At 53.5% G+C, this 13,749-nt stretch overlaps 1 protein-coding gene across 3 annotated transcripts in view; it reads right to left on the reverse strand.

The window, feature by feature from the left end:
- SLC6A6 (solute carrier family 6 member 6) overlaps nt 1-13,749 on the reverse strand; it is an 83,086-nt gene that overhangs the window by 47,076 nt on the left and 22,261 nt on the right. The window contains exons 1-2 of one of the 3 annotated variants that reach the window (XM_032318253.1): nt 13,020-13,023; nt 12,625-12,630 (exon numbers count right to left, since the gene is read on the reverse strand). The exons of the other annotated variants lie outside the window; for them this stretch is intronic. The gene's annotated coding sequence lies outside the window, so the exon portion shown is untranslated. Of the gene's footprint in view, nt 1-12,624; nt 12,631-13,019; nt 13,024-13,749 lie in introns of those variants that run through there. 3 annotated transcript variants of the gene reach the window in all.

Genomic DNA, 13,749 nt, shown 5'->3' on the forward strand with positions numbered 1-13,749 from the left:
TGCACTATTTGCAGGTGGGGATGCTAAGGCCAGAGGGAAAAGGACGCAGAGGTGGAGGGTAGAGCCAGAGACTGGGCACCCTGCCCACATCCCACGCCTTCCCAAGCCCTCAGGCCCCAGGTGCCCACACCACCACAGCCAGTTGCATTCTGAACCAAGCTGTAGACCCTGCTGTGGCTGTCTTCCCCTCAGTCCCAGACCAGGGTGGTGGTGGGGCGGGGGGGGTTAGCCAAGCCCTTGCGTCTCTTTTCCTGAAGGAGCTGCCCAAGAAGCTGAGAACTTCTCACCCTCCCCTGCAGAACTCAAACCTTCTTGAGTAAAAACAATCGGCTTCCCACAAGGCTCTCTCTGGAAAAGAATGAGGATTTCAATCTCTCATGGTCACTGACTTACCACTCAGGACCTTCTACAAGGTTTTCAAAAGAAGGCGGTAGGTACTCTGCTATTTCCTCTTTAGAATACCTGCCATCCCATTAAGTGCCCAGCACACAGTCAGCCTCTGAGATCCACCTCTGGGCCTCCCTAGCCAGCATTTCTCCGTAAAACTCTGGGGGTTAGGCAAGTGGCTCCTAGAATCCCCAGGGGAGATCTGGAGGATCCAGCCACTTTACAGCTGGGGAAACCACAGGCCCCGACAGCCCTGTCCTGTTGGGTTCTCTATGCAATCAAGCATTCCAGAGCAGGTCTTTATCCTCGCCTTTCCTCGTTTCTCTGTCCACTCCAGAGCTAGAGGCCTGGGCTTACTGAGGCCACGACCCAGCCATGTGACCCGGAGCAAGTAACCACCTCTCTGGGCCTCACTGGTTAAAACTCACCTCATAGGGATTAAACAGGGGGCTGCCTATAAAACGTCCTGCACAGAGCCCGATACATACGAAGTGATTAATAAATATTAGCAATTATTGAAGAAAACAGCTGACCACATGGGAATTTTATAATACTGTGTGGCAGACATCATATCCTCAGTGTTTTGAAAAGGAAGAAAAAGACAAGCTCTATCGGTTAAGCGACGACTACAGGCACGTTTATTTAGCACTGGGCTAAGTGCTTTGCAAGCATTTTCTCAGTTAACCACCTCTCTGGGGGCCATTACCATCCCTGTACTGCTGACAAGGCCTGGAGAGGTGAAGTCACTTGGCCAGAATCACACAGCAAGTGCAAGTCCTGTGAAGTTTCAAATGGCTCCCAGGTTTGTTTCAGCCTCAATCCCACGTTCTCAAGCACTCGGCTGGTTTGGATTTAGCAAGCTGACAGAGTGACATCAGGCCTGGTCACTAAGAGTGAAGCTTTTAACTCAGCTTCAAGCTGCTGGACTGGACACATCAGAAAAGAAGGTGATGGTGGACAGGGAAGTGAGGAGCCATGAGACACAGAGGGGACAGGACCCGGGGCCTTAGGGATGGACTGGGTAGGCTGAGGAAGTGGCATCAATCCATAGCCGGGACGCAGGGCGCTCTGGACCAGAGGCTTCCTTCAGCAGACAAGGAGAGCCTCCAGACTTCTCTGATAGATCCAAAGGGGCTCCTTCCAGTCCTATGACCACAGACTCCAGGCAAGGGACAGGCTCAGTGAGTAGGAGGGCTGGGATCAATTAGTAACGTCTGCCGAAGGCTCCTTAGGTACTATCCTGGCCCTAGGAAGGGCTCATTTAGAACTGAATACAAGAATAAATATGTAAGCGCCAAAAAACTCAACCAACCAACCAAAAACACGAGGCATGGGTAAGAGCGGTATTTTAGCCTGTGCCGAGGGAGCTATTTTTGAAGAGAAAGTAGAAATGAATCCAAAAAAGGCTTTCTGTCTTTTTCATAAAAAGGTATACCTTCAAAAGATTTAATCACTGGCTTGAATCGTGGGGTCTGTAACCTTCTGTCTTGTTTATCTGTTTGTATCTCGGGATCACTCATGTCTGAAAATCTCAACGGCCCTAAGGGCTTGGCAGGTGAAAGACAGGTACAGCGGGGAGGCCTTGGGGAAGAGTAGGGTCTGTGGCAAATAGGAGCCTAGGTTCCAGCCACCGGTGGCTCTCCTCAGCTCCCATTGCCTTACCTAAGTTTTCTAACACACTGCATGGCCCAGACACAAATGGTGTGCCTTCTTTGGTCACACCAACACCCCAGGTCACCCAAGGTGGCCACAGCAAAGGGCAGGGCAGGCTTGCCTGGAGATGCTGAACAGCCCAGCCTCACGGGCCTAAGAGCTCGCCCCAGTGAGGTCATCCAGGAAGCCTGGCATTGTTTTGTCCGGAACAAAGCCAAACAATGAGCAACCACATTCTGGTCCTAGTGAAAGTGAAATCTGTTTGGGGAATTGTTTTTAGCATGTCATCTCTGGGGACAGAGCTTGTGAGCTACCTGGGGTTCAGCATATGTGGGTAAGGCCTTCCCCTTCCCTCATCTAACTGCAAAGCCCCCACCTCACAAAAACTCAGGTCTATCCTCAGAGACCTCTCATGTAACACCTTACCTGTCACATGATCGGCCCTGAACCCCGTCTAAGTGTCTACTTCTCCCCAAGCCTCACAGAGCCCCCCTTTCCATAGGTCAAGATGCTTAAGTGTATAGAAGGGGAAGGTCTGGCCCAGGTCACATAGCCACGAGGCCATAGGTCAGGATTTGCACCCAGATCCTGCCTCCATGTCCCCGGAAGGAATGTAACCTCTGGACAGGGACCTACCAGAACGAGTCCTACTCCTCAGTCTGCGGTTTACAGAGGAAAAGGTGGGGGAAAGTGAAGAGGTTTTGCATAGAACTGGCCTCTGGGACAAACTGGTGGCGGGCAGGATGTGGGCCCAATGTGCTGCCACTTTATCCTCTTCTCACAAAAACATTTACAGGTAAAAGGTCTTGGGGACTGGGTCCAAATATTTCTCTTATCTCCTTGGAGCTGGCAGGCACTGACCCAAAGCCCAGAGAACCACAGGCAGTCAACAGATGAAACAAAAAAAAAGAGGACATGCAAATAGCATGGGGGTGGGGAGGAAGCAAGCACCAGGCTGGGCTGGGGAAGGGGCAGAGCAGAGAGGACAGGAGAGCGGGGTGTGGCCCCCGGGGGTGAAGGTGAGCAGGGCACCCACCATGCGTACCATAGAGGAGACCCGGGCACTGGCCAAGCAGGACACTGAGTCAGGGGAAAGGGCAATGGACTAGGGGTCAAAAGGCTATGTATGCCTAGTTCTGGTTCCACTGGGTCACGTGGGCCTAGTACTGCCCCTTAGCATGTCGGATGTCCAGGGTCGAAAACAGAGCAAGGGTAGCTCTGGCAAGCAGGGACTACTGAATAAACATTTACCGAGAAGCTTACCCGATGAGGTGCCAGGAACCGGTCTAGGAACCGGGGGCATGGAGGTGAGCCCCCAGGAGCTGATGTTCTAGAAGGGGAGGTAAATGTTTACGAGACAGGACCAGCATGCAGAAGACAACGAAGGATGAGATGTAGGTGACAGGGACCCAGGAGTCAGTGAGGCCCCTCTGAGGAGGTAAGGTTTCATGGAGGAGGCAGGCCTGGCCCTGGGGCAGCAATTCATTTATTCTTCTCAGCAGCCTGCATGAAGGAATAAGGTCCAGAGAAGGGAAGTCCTTTGCCCAAAGTCACACAGCTGGGATCTGAGCCCAGGCAAGGGGCTTCAGGGCCCGTGCTCTCAACCACACTGGAACTGAGGTCTGTGTGGCAACCATCTGGGTTCCCAGAGCAGGGAATAGTGTGTACCAAAAGGGCCACAATGGACACGGTAAAGGAACGGGGAGAGGTGGCCAGCGTCGGACATAGAGCAAAATGAAACAGGGCATGGGGTGACGCAGAGAGGAGGCCAGGTCTGGAGGCCAGGATTAAAAGCTGGGTTTAGCCAGAGGCTAGTGGGAGCCCCTGGAGAGTTCTGTGCTCAGTAAGGACTCCACCATGTGGCTACAGCCCCTGATTTTTCCTGACTGTCTGGCCAACTTCTCCCTTCCACCCTGGAAGGGGATTTAAGGACCCATGCTTGGCTCTTCCCTGTAAGCTGCTGCTCATGGGGACTCGTTAGTGGGGGGACTGGGGAAACTGAGTCCTTACTCCCAACACCCCAGAGCCACCCAGCTCCCTCGTCATGAGCTGACTACCTGTAGGACTGGCTGAATCAAGAGGGAAAAGCCAAGGATGGTGGCGGGACCTCCTTCCTCTTGGCTAAGGGCCACAACACCGGTGCCACAAAGGAAAAAAATACCCTCGTGCACCGAGTCGGGCCCCTCATCTCTCCATGGGGGAAGCCCATGGGTTTGGAAAGAACAACAGGGTGAGCGCGTCTGCTATTACAGGATCTCAGGGGTTCACTCACCTCGGGGAGTGGGTAGGAAAGGCCCCAACCATCCCGTGGTAACCGCACACTTACTACCCTGGTGGCCCAGGGCCACCGCAGGGGGATCTGAGGTCACCTTCCCACCCCCAAGGTACTAACGTCCAGAGACAGAGGGGAGGGGCTTGTTCTGTCCAAGTAACACAGAAATTATTCTACAAGTTCAGGAGGAGAACAGGAATTATACATCTGGTCAAGGGCGAAGGAGAGGAGCTTTGAGGAGCAGGGCCCTGACACTCTCCAGGCTGGGCCTCACCGCCTGGCTGGATCTGGACTCCGGGAGGACGCCGGAGTTCAGGAACAGACCGGCCTCATGGATTCTGTTTGAGCAGGCTCAGGACCCAAGTGCTGCATAGTAGATTTCCAGCCTATGCCGCCACACCAAAAGCTTCACAAAAGGAGAGGAAGTTAAGGAGAGCGGGCAGGGCCGCCATGATGGCTAACGGGGGCGCTCAGGGGCCTGTGTTGGTGCACGGGGCAGTGAGTCAGCAGGCAACGGTCTCCTGGCACTGACTCACCAGCCACAGCCTGTCACTCTCCTCCCGTCTGTGTCCCCATCACCCCAGCCCTCAGCCTGGTTTGGCCGGAAGTGGGGGTGGGGTAGGGTCTACCATGGTCCTGGGGCAGGCTCTGTAGAACCCAGGATTATTTCTGGAGGTCACAAAAAAAGACATGAGAAAAAAAAAAAAAAAAGAAAAGAAAAGCTCAGTTTCCATTTCCTCAGACTTCCCCTTTTAAGCTGTTAAGAACCCTAAAGCCGCCCTCCTCTCACTGGAGGTGAAAAGCAAACAGGGCAGCCCCTCCCTGGCTCTATAGAAACTGGAGAAAGATAGGCCCTCAGTGACAAGGCCAGAGAAGGGCACGCCTGTGGCCCAACACCCACTCAGAGTCAGTCACCTCCAACTCTGTCACCAGGGTTCTGCCGGAAGTCACATCTCCATAGGAACAGCCAAAGCACTCTTTGCTAAACGGCCTAGAGAAGGCACCTCTCTCAGCCTCAGTGTTACCGTCTGTAAGATGGGCACAATCTCCCATCTACAGTGTGTGAAGGCTCCTTGCTCATTAAATGTATATAAAAAACAAGGTCCCTATTATGGTTCCTCTTTTAAACATGTCTCTACTCAATGAGGAAGGACCTTCTTCCTTCCTGGCTGCACTCATACCTCACATCCACTTAGAAATTTAGCTCAGGGGTAGTCTGGTGCCTGTGGAACAATGGTGGTCTTCAGCTCGTCATGTCTGCTGCCAGTGCTCCGTTTAAGAGCAAAGGGGTGTGTTGCCTGAATTTCCTCCATTTACCTGGCAGTCAAGTCTCAAGTGTCCTCCACCACCCAAAGCCCACCTGAGATCCCCTGGGGCTAGGGAACCACCCCCCCCCCCAGGCTTTCTCATGCCTCCATGCCTTGGCTCATTCTGTTCCCCTAGCCTGGCACACTGTTCCCCAAGTAATGCATAGGCAATCCTCAAGCGATTTCCCAGGACAATGGCCCTGAGGATGCCCCCGTGCCTTCCTTGGGCTCTGTGGTTCACATCACCTCTGTCCCCAGGCTCACCAGCCCATCTTGTAATTGTTTGCTTACTGTCACCCAGGGCCAGCTTCCTGACACCTGGTAGAAGGCCCAGCACTATCAGTATTTGTCAGACCTTCAGGGCTCACAACCTCGGCACACTCAACATAGGAGTAAATATGTAATACCTCAGAGCTGCAAAGGTTCCTCAGCTCGGTGGAGAGCACACAGGACAGCAGCAGCACGTGATGCCTAAGGACTGGGCAGGGCTGCCAATAGAATTAAGCGTGAGCCAGACAGAGAGGAGATGTGTCCCCCGCATCTGAGCACAGTTCCCCTGAAACAGTCAAATCTGTACAAAGCTTTGCCCTTTCTTTTTTTTATTTGACACAGAGAGAGAGAGATCACAAGTAGGCAGAGAGGCAGGCAGGGAGAGTGTAGGGGGGGAAGCAGGCTCTCCGCCAAGCAGAGAGCCTGATGCTAACTCGATCTCAGGACCCTGAGATCATGACCTGAGCTGAAGGTAGAGGCTTAACCCACTGAGCCACCCAGGCGCCCTGCTTTGCCCTCTTTTGATAGATGAGTTCTCAATCTTCAGGAAATCACTTTTTATGAAACAACATGTTCCCCAAGCATGTTCCCAAACTGACTTTGAAGTGAATTCTCCTTGGTTTCCTAAAGGTTTGCCAAATCCTACTGGCAGGCTCCTTGTGGATCCACTGGAGACTTCTTGTGGATCCCACACAAAAACTGCAAGGTGCAAAAATGGAGGCCTTAGGATACTGGCAGGTGCACATGCAAGCCCACTTTCCAGATAAGCAAACCGAGGCCCCAGACCCATAGCCAATGAACAAGAGCCACCAGCCTCTTTCAGAGCTGGGCCATTGGAGCTGAAGAAAACTCATTTCAGAGGAAAAAGCAAGGTTGGAAGGAGATGAGGGAGGGCAGGGAGGCTCCCAGCATCCCCCACCAGCGGAACACAGTGGGTGCCAGAGACTGAAGGCAAAGCTGAAGGCAAACCCAACCTGGCTGGACCCGTCGGGTTGGCGGATAGTGGTGTGGCCGCAGGGGCAACACCCAGGCTACAAGACAGTGCCTAACAGCAGCTACTGCCCGGCTAGATGAAAATTCAGCATTAAAATCCGTATCGGGGGTGGGGTGGGCTCAAGGGAAGGACTTTCTACATGGTGCAGACCATCTCCCAGGACAACCCTCAGACGGCCTCCACTTCCTTCACCTCCCACTGTAATTCCACCTGTGGCCCGATTATGTTTGCAATGAGCATGGTGCCTCCCTATGGCCAGTCACCCATGCGGCGACACAAAATGAGGCCACCTCAACCACTGGGAATTCCCCAGAGGCATGCCCCCTAGCTCAGCCAAGCTTCTTTTTAGCTCATCCCACTGCCTACCATGTCACCTTCCCCTCAAGAATTATCGGTGGCTCCCAGCTGCTTGGAGAATCATCTATTTCCTCACCTGGAATCCAAAGCTCGTGATCCTTTGACACTGTCACTGGCCCCAATCTCTGCCACCTTACCTATCCCTCCGGTCCTGCCCCAGTCTCGGGACCTCCTTGTTTTTTCTCACTAGCCCATTCAGTACTGTTCTTTGTGGGTTCCCTTATGTTTAGGAGGATCCCACCCACCTTTAAGACCTGGCCCAAGTGTCACCCCTCCACGAAACCATTCCCGCCCGTCCCATTTTTTCCCCCTTGCCGCCTCTGGCCTTGTCACCTCACCATTCACTGGGGGCTGGGCTCTTGCTCAGACTTCAACCATGGACAAAGGTCAAAGTTCTCCTTGGGAAAGCTCAGTTTCTTCATCTGTAAAGTGGTCCCCATAACCTGTGAAAGACTTCCTTGCCGAAGTCTCTGGGCTGAGCTGCTGGATAAACCCAGCTGCCTGAACATCGCCATTGCCCGTGACTCTGGCTGAAAATCCAGATGCCTGGACCTGCCCCAGACCTCCTGACTCTGAATCTTCAAGGTCATTAAACCCTCATTAAGCCCTAGAATCAGGTGAGGCTGGGAGAGTGGTGCTATTGAACTGGGAGATGATTGGTAACATGTACAACAAAACCAACCAGTGAAGGAGACTCTCACTGCCTGATGGTAAGACACGCAAACAGGCAATGACTGTGTGCACACACTTTCTGCGTAGCCCCTGCCAGGACTGGGAACAGCTGGGGCTGGGCCGGCTGGGGTTCATTTCTGCCAGCCCCAAGTCTGAGTCCCAGGACGACCCCAGAACCATGTGCCCAGACTTGACAATCCGCCAGAGGCTCCCCTATTCCCTTTCGCCACTGCACCTTTACAGTAGCCCATTTTACAGGTAAGAAAACCGAGGCTCAGAGAGGAAACAGGACCTGGCCAAAGTCACCCAGTGAGCAAGCGACAGAATCTGAACCCAGGGACAAGGCAATGCTTCCTCTATGCTGGCTGAAATTAAAAAGAATTTGAGAAATCAAGGTTGGGGCTGGCAGATGGATGACCTGTGACTTCTGGGGCAGGGAGCTGAGTGGGGTATGTGATCCTGGGGGGACAAGCATCAGAGACTCCCCACCCCACCCAGGGGGCAAACCCAGCAAAGCAGACCTTGGGCAGCATGTCCAAAGAGACACGAAGTACTGGGCAAATTGCCTGGACTTGGGGGCCCCTAGCTGTTACCCCAGCACAGTGGAAGTCCTTTTTTCCCTGAAGTAGAGGCAACAGGTGGGGCCTTCTGAAACGGAGAAGCAGGTACCTGTCGCTGAAGTGTCAGCTCCCCAAACCCAAGGACAATAGCAGGAAGGACCCAGGAGGCCCAGGTGAGGCCCCAACTCTGCCAGTGACCACTGCTTGACCGAGGCAGCACCAGGCCTTCCCTGGGCCATGGTTTCAACCAGCTGACCGGCAGCACACACCTACAGGATCCCATAACCATCCCTCCCACACACACGTGCACATAGGTGTACATGTGCACACACGTCTCTGTACAAAGGCTACTCTCCAGCAGAAGAAAACGCACACCACAGATACACCTGTCTGTGACTTAGTTTCCTCAAATACAGAATGAGGACAGAAGTAGCACCTACTTCTTAGGGTTGCTGAGGGGTGAATGAGCTAACAGACTACTTAGTACCTGAACAAAGTGTGAGCTATCAGCATGAGGACCCTGAGACCAGTGACAGCTTGGGTGCCCTACTGGGCACCTTCCAGATCCCCTCTAGAACCAGAACCATTCGACCACGGTTCGAATGCCGGTCAGCTGGTTCTGAGACATGGGGCAGCCCCCACCACCCCAAACACTCCTGCCTCTTCCCAGCTGCCCCTTCCCTTCTATCCAGCCTCCTCTTCCACGGTGGGGTACCCTCCCAGAATACCTACTGACTATGGGACTATGTAGGTCCTATGGGCTGGTGGCGCCCTGGGGGATCTGGGCACGGATGTGGGCCCTCCTATCTCCTCCCCTGGCTTGCCTCGGCGCGAGGTCGGGAGAAGAGCTCAGGCAGCTGCCCCCAGTCGGGGAGCTAGACCAAGGCCTGCAGCCCCAGACCACCTGTCCATACACCGTGGCCGTGGTGCTGGCCAAGCAGGAGAGGCGGAAGTTACAAGGCCTGGGGCCTGGTTCGTGCCAAGTTCATGCCACAAACACTGCTGGGAAGTGCGCTGCAGAGCGTCCCCATGGGGGGGTGTGCCGACAGGCCACTTGGAGCAGAGTGGCCCAGCAGCCTCCCTGCTTCCTTGCATGGCTGTGAAAATGACCTCTGGGAGGAGCAGCAGCCTGGTGGTATCCCCCAGATTGGCTGCAGCTACGGAAATCAGATTCTGGGACCCCTCAACTCGCAGCAGCCTCAAAACCACAAAGGTCCTAGTTGGAGGTCCCTGGGTGCCTGAGACCCCTCAACTGGCCATCATTAACGAATGACAAATCAGCCCCAAACCCCCAATGCCCAGAATTTAGAGATAAGCAGGCTGAGGCTTGAAAAGAGGAGGGAGGGGGCTTTCCAGGAAGACCCGAGTTGGGCCCTGCTGTGGGGCTCTGGGCAGCCTACTGTGCCTGTTTCCCCATCCCTAAACTATGGCTGATAACGGCACCACCCCCTCAGGGCGCAGGGGTGATTACACAAGCTGATGCATGTAAACCACCCAGTACTGGGCCAGGCGCACAGATGGGTCATGCTAAGATGTCTCGCGTGAAGGCAAACACGGTTCATGAGGGAGCCACTCTCAGGGAACTGCCAGCTAGCAGAAAGGCAAGACAAAAGCAATTATGGTAAAAGGTCTGCCAGCCCAAGGGTGGACTAGACCCATATTAAACCCCAATTTCTTCTGTGGAAGTGTACGAATTCAGAAAATTAGACACCGTGATCGGGATCTCATGGGCCCGTTTTACAGGTGGGAAAATTGAGGCCTAGGTGTCAAAGCTTTGGTCTCCAGTGTTTCAACTCAGGTTCTAGGCCTCCAGTTCCCCTGCCTGCTCCTACTGTTTTGGATGCCTAGGGCCAGCTCAACTCCTTATTTATTTGGGGAGCTCCTTCCCAGGCCCACGCCACACAGAGGTCTTTGACCCCAAGGGAATGGCCTTGCCTATTTACCCGGCAACCTACCTCGGGTCAGCTCAAGGGCTGAGAGGCTCTACCAAGCCAGGATTTGGTCGGAGGCAGTGGGTAAACAGAGGACCCCACTGGTGGTCTGGGGTGGGCGGCCTGGGTGAACAGTTCTTGGCAAGGGGAGCCATGGCCCACTCCAAGCTGGACGCCCTCGGGAAAGACCTTGTTCCCACCAGGCCTCCAGCTAGACCACTCAGATTGGAGCAGTGAAGGGCTCTCACATTTGCCCTCTGCTCCCTCTCTCCTGAGTGGACTCCCTGGACACTGTTTCCTAGGTAACTGAAGCTGTTGGGGACCTCCCAAGCTTGAAATCACAGAAAGGCAGCCCAGTTAAGGTTCTGTAAGGGGATGGAGGCTCTGTGAGCAGATGGGACACAGGTGGACATGCAAACATGACTTACCCCAGGCACTGGGAAACTGGGGACATCGGAAGCCCTAGAGAGTATAAAAGATGCCCAGCACGTTGGTTATGGGCCTCAGAATATCTGCTCACGAGGTCACAATGTCCCTTCCAACACAGCCCACGTGCCCAGAGATGGAGTACTCCAGAAAAACGCCAGCAATAAGGAGGGTCCTTTAGCAGAACTAAAGCGAGGGGAGGTTCTTTGGTCATAGAACTTACTGTCTCTATACATCATTGCCTGGGAGACCCTGTACTTTCACAGCTTGGTGCATTCTTACAGGCCATTTCAGGCCCCCAGAATGCACATCCTTGCTCCTCTCCATTCTCAAATGACACCTCCTCCAGGAAGCCTTCCCTGACCATCCCCCATCCATCTCCCCAAAGAACAAGTTGCTCATTCCTCAGCTGTAGTCCTAGTTTCTTCCTCCTACGCCCAGGGAATGCTCCAGGGCAGAGGGTGGGCCTCCTCCCTAGAGACAGCGAATGAGAAGGACCCTAGTGTACCATCGTCATAGCAACCTTCTGTTCCAATTCCAACTGTTCTTACATCCTGGAAACAAAAATAGTTACAGCTAACATTATGTGCCTGGCACTCTGTTGGGCATTTGATAATATTCTAGCTGGTAGTAATTTTTTAATCATGCTAAATATTTTTCTTACTGCATTTTAAACCACTTTTCACTGATTCTACCTGATTGCTTTTCTCCTATTATCAATCCAAAAGTAATGAGACTTCATGACATTTTTCAGAGACTCTCACAGAACAAAAAACCACTCTAAATGCGAGCATGGCAGAGCCAGTTCTGGAGAGCTCCCTGGTTTGAGCGACTCTGTGTGCCCAGCTCAGTGCCTGACACTTGGGTGCCGAATATTTACCCAGTCCTTACCAACTCTCCCGTGAGATGAGGAATCTTACCCTGTATGAGGCTCAGAGGGGTTGAGTGACTTGACCGAAGGTGCACAGCCCACAGCCAGGAAGAAGCAGGGTTCCAGAACCCTGGGTCCTCAACCACTGGGCTCTGGGGCATCTCTTGTCTCTGGCCTTTGACACCAGGAAGTCCCCCTCTTCACTTGACTTAACACAGGAGGAAACTGAGGCCAGCAGTAGGGTGTCATTTTGCATGTTAACCAGATAGGATCGGAATCCAGGTCTCTTGAGCAGGCCCAGATCACAGGTCCCACGCCAGCCTAGACTTCACAACCGCTGGACAAAAAAATTCACCTCTGGGAGGCAGCTTTGTACAAGGACCTTCCTATTTCATTTTGTATACCTGCAGGGATTACTAAATACTGGCCTCTCAGGCTACAAAGAATGTTAACCATTTCAATTCAGGCTACCTAGAGCAATTAAGAAGCTAATAACGAATTCGTGAGGGGAAGAGACTGAGCCCTGGGCACATTCCCCGCCCAGACCTCCTCTGAGCTCCTCTCAGCCTGACTGACCCTCCTGCATTGTCCCATCCTCAGGGGCAGCCCGGGGACTTAATCAGCTTATTCACCCTCTAGACAGCCCAGCAGATCAGAAAAGTCTCCTTTTACTCCTTGGGGACAAGGATACCTGAGATTCAGGCCACAACTATAAATAGTCAAGAAATCCGTCCTTTTAAACTGACTCATCTATTTATTTGGTCAGTTGGTTCCCGCTGACCCCCCTATGGTGGAATTCTACATAATTCCTCCCCAGCGTGATCAGTGGAGAGGAGGGGCCCTCCTGTCCTCTCCAGCCTTGTTGTCTGAATTCCACACCCCCTGTGAGACACTGTTCCCCAAATCCCCTTTGCTGAGTTCCACTTTTGCCTCTGCTGCGTCACATTAAAAGGTTTCAGCTGGAGCCTGACTCTGTCACTTGTCCGTGGCAAGCAGTGACCTCACGAATGTCACTTCCCCTTGGGGCCTCAGTTGCATCATCTGTAAAATGGGCCACCCCAAATTACACAAGGGAAGGTAGAAGGAAGTGCCTCAGTACAGGCGTGGATCTGCTCTCAGGAGAAACAGGGCACCCGTGGACAGCCTCCTTTCATTTCACGCACTTAATCAACGACAACAATGACTGGGGGCAGAACAAGCACCCGGGGCTCTTCAGTCCCACAGGGAAATGTCAAATGAACAGTTCCTGTATCCGGGGTTCCGTGACACACAAGTGGCCCGGTCTGCTGGCACTGCCACCCCCTCCCAAGGCATTTCACATGCTCCTCAAACCACGTGAGTCATCAAAACTAGGTTAGACATCTCATTAGAGTGGGTTTCCTCCCAGGACCTCTGGCAGCGCCTGCAAAGCTCCTGCAAGCCTGTTGGGGTGAGGGCTGGGCTGGGCTGTTTCTCCTCCTGAGCAGAAGCCAGTTGTCAAGACAACCAAACAACAGTCACTACCTTTAAGGGGGCACCTGCAGCACGCACTAAGGACTTCAGGACTTCGGGTTCCAGACTAGCTCCTCGAAGTGAATCAAGACCCCAGCACTCACCAAGGCGTTTGGGGTCACCAGCCAAGACCTCCCACCTACCTCCTCTCCTCCCCCTGCTCCCCCCAGAGCGAGACACTATAGCCCAGCTGCACTACACTCTCTGCCTTCCCTTTTCCGGGGTGCTTCCCTCTACCCGTAAATGCCCTCCCCTGCTTGGGTCTGCCTGGCAGACTTTTGTCATTCAAGGCCTCTGAGAACATTCTGTGAACTCTATGTGCCCAAAGCTCCTTCAAGCGACCTCACCAATGCACAGCTACTCTGTCCCCTCACTGGCCAGACAGAGAAAGGCTCAACTCTGGGTCCCCAGGGCGTGGCCTGGAGTCTGGGCCACAGGAAAAGTCCTCAAGTCTCTGCTGACTGAATGAACAGACTTTCAATTCTCGGTTTTCAGATGCTTACAGGTTTTCCCCAAACTTCCCCAGGCATCAGAGTTTCTTGCCTGGGCCTTCCCCCA

Source organism: Mustela erminea, chromosome 1 (genome assembly GCF_009829155.1).
Source record: "Mustela erminea isolate mMusErm1 chromosome 1, mMusErm1.Pri, whole genome shotgun sequence".
NCBI classification, from domain to species: Eukaryota; Metazoa; Chordata; class Mammalia; order Carnivora; family Mustelidae; genus Mustela; species Mustela erminea.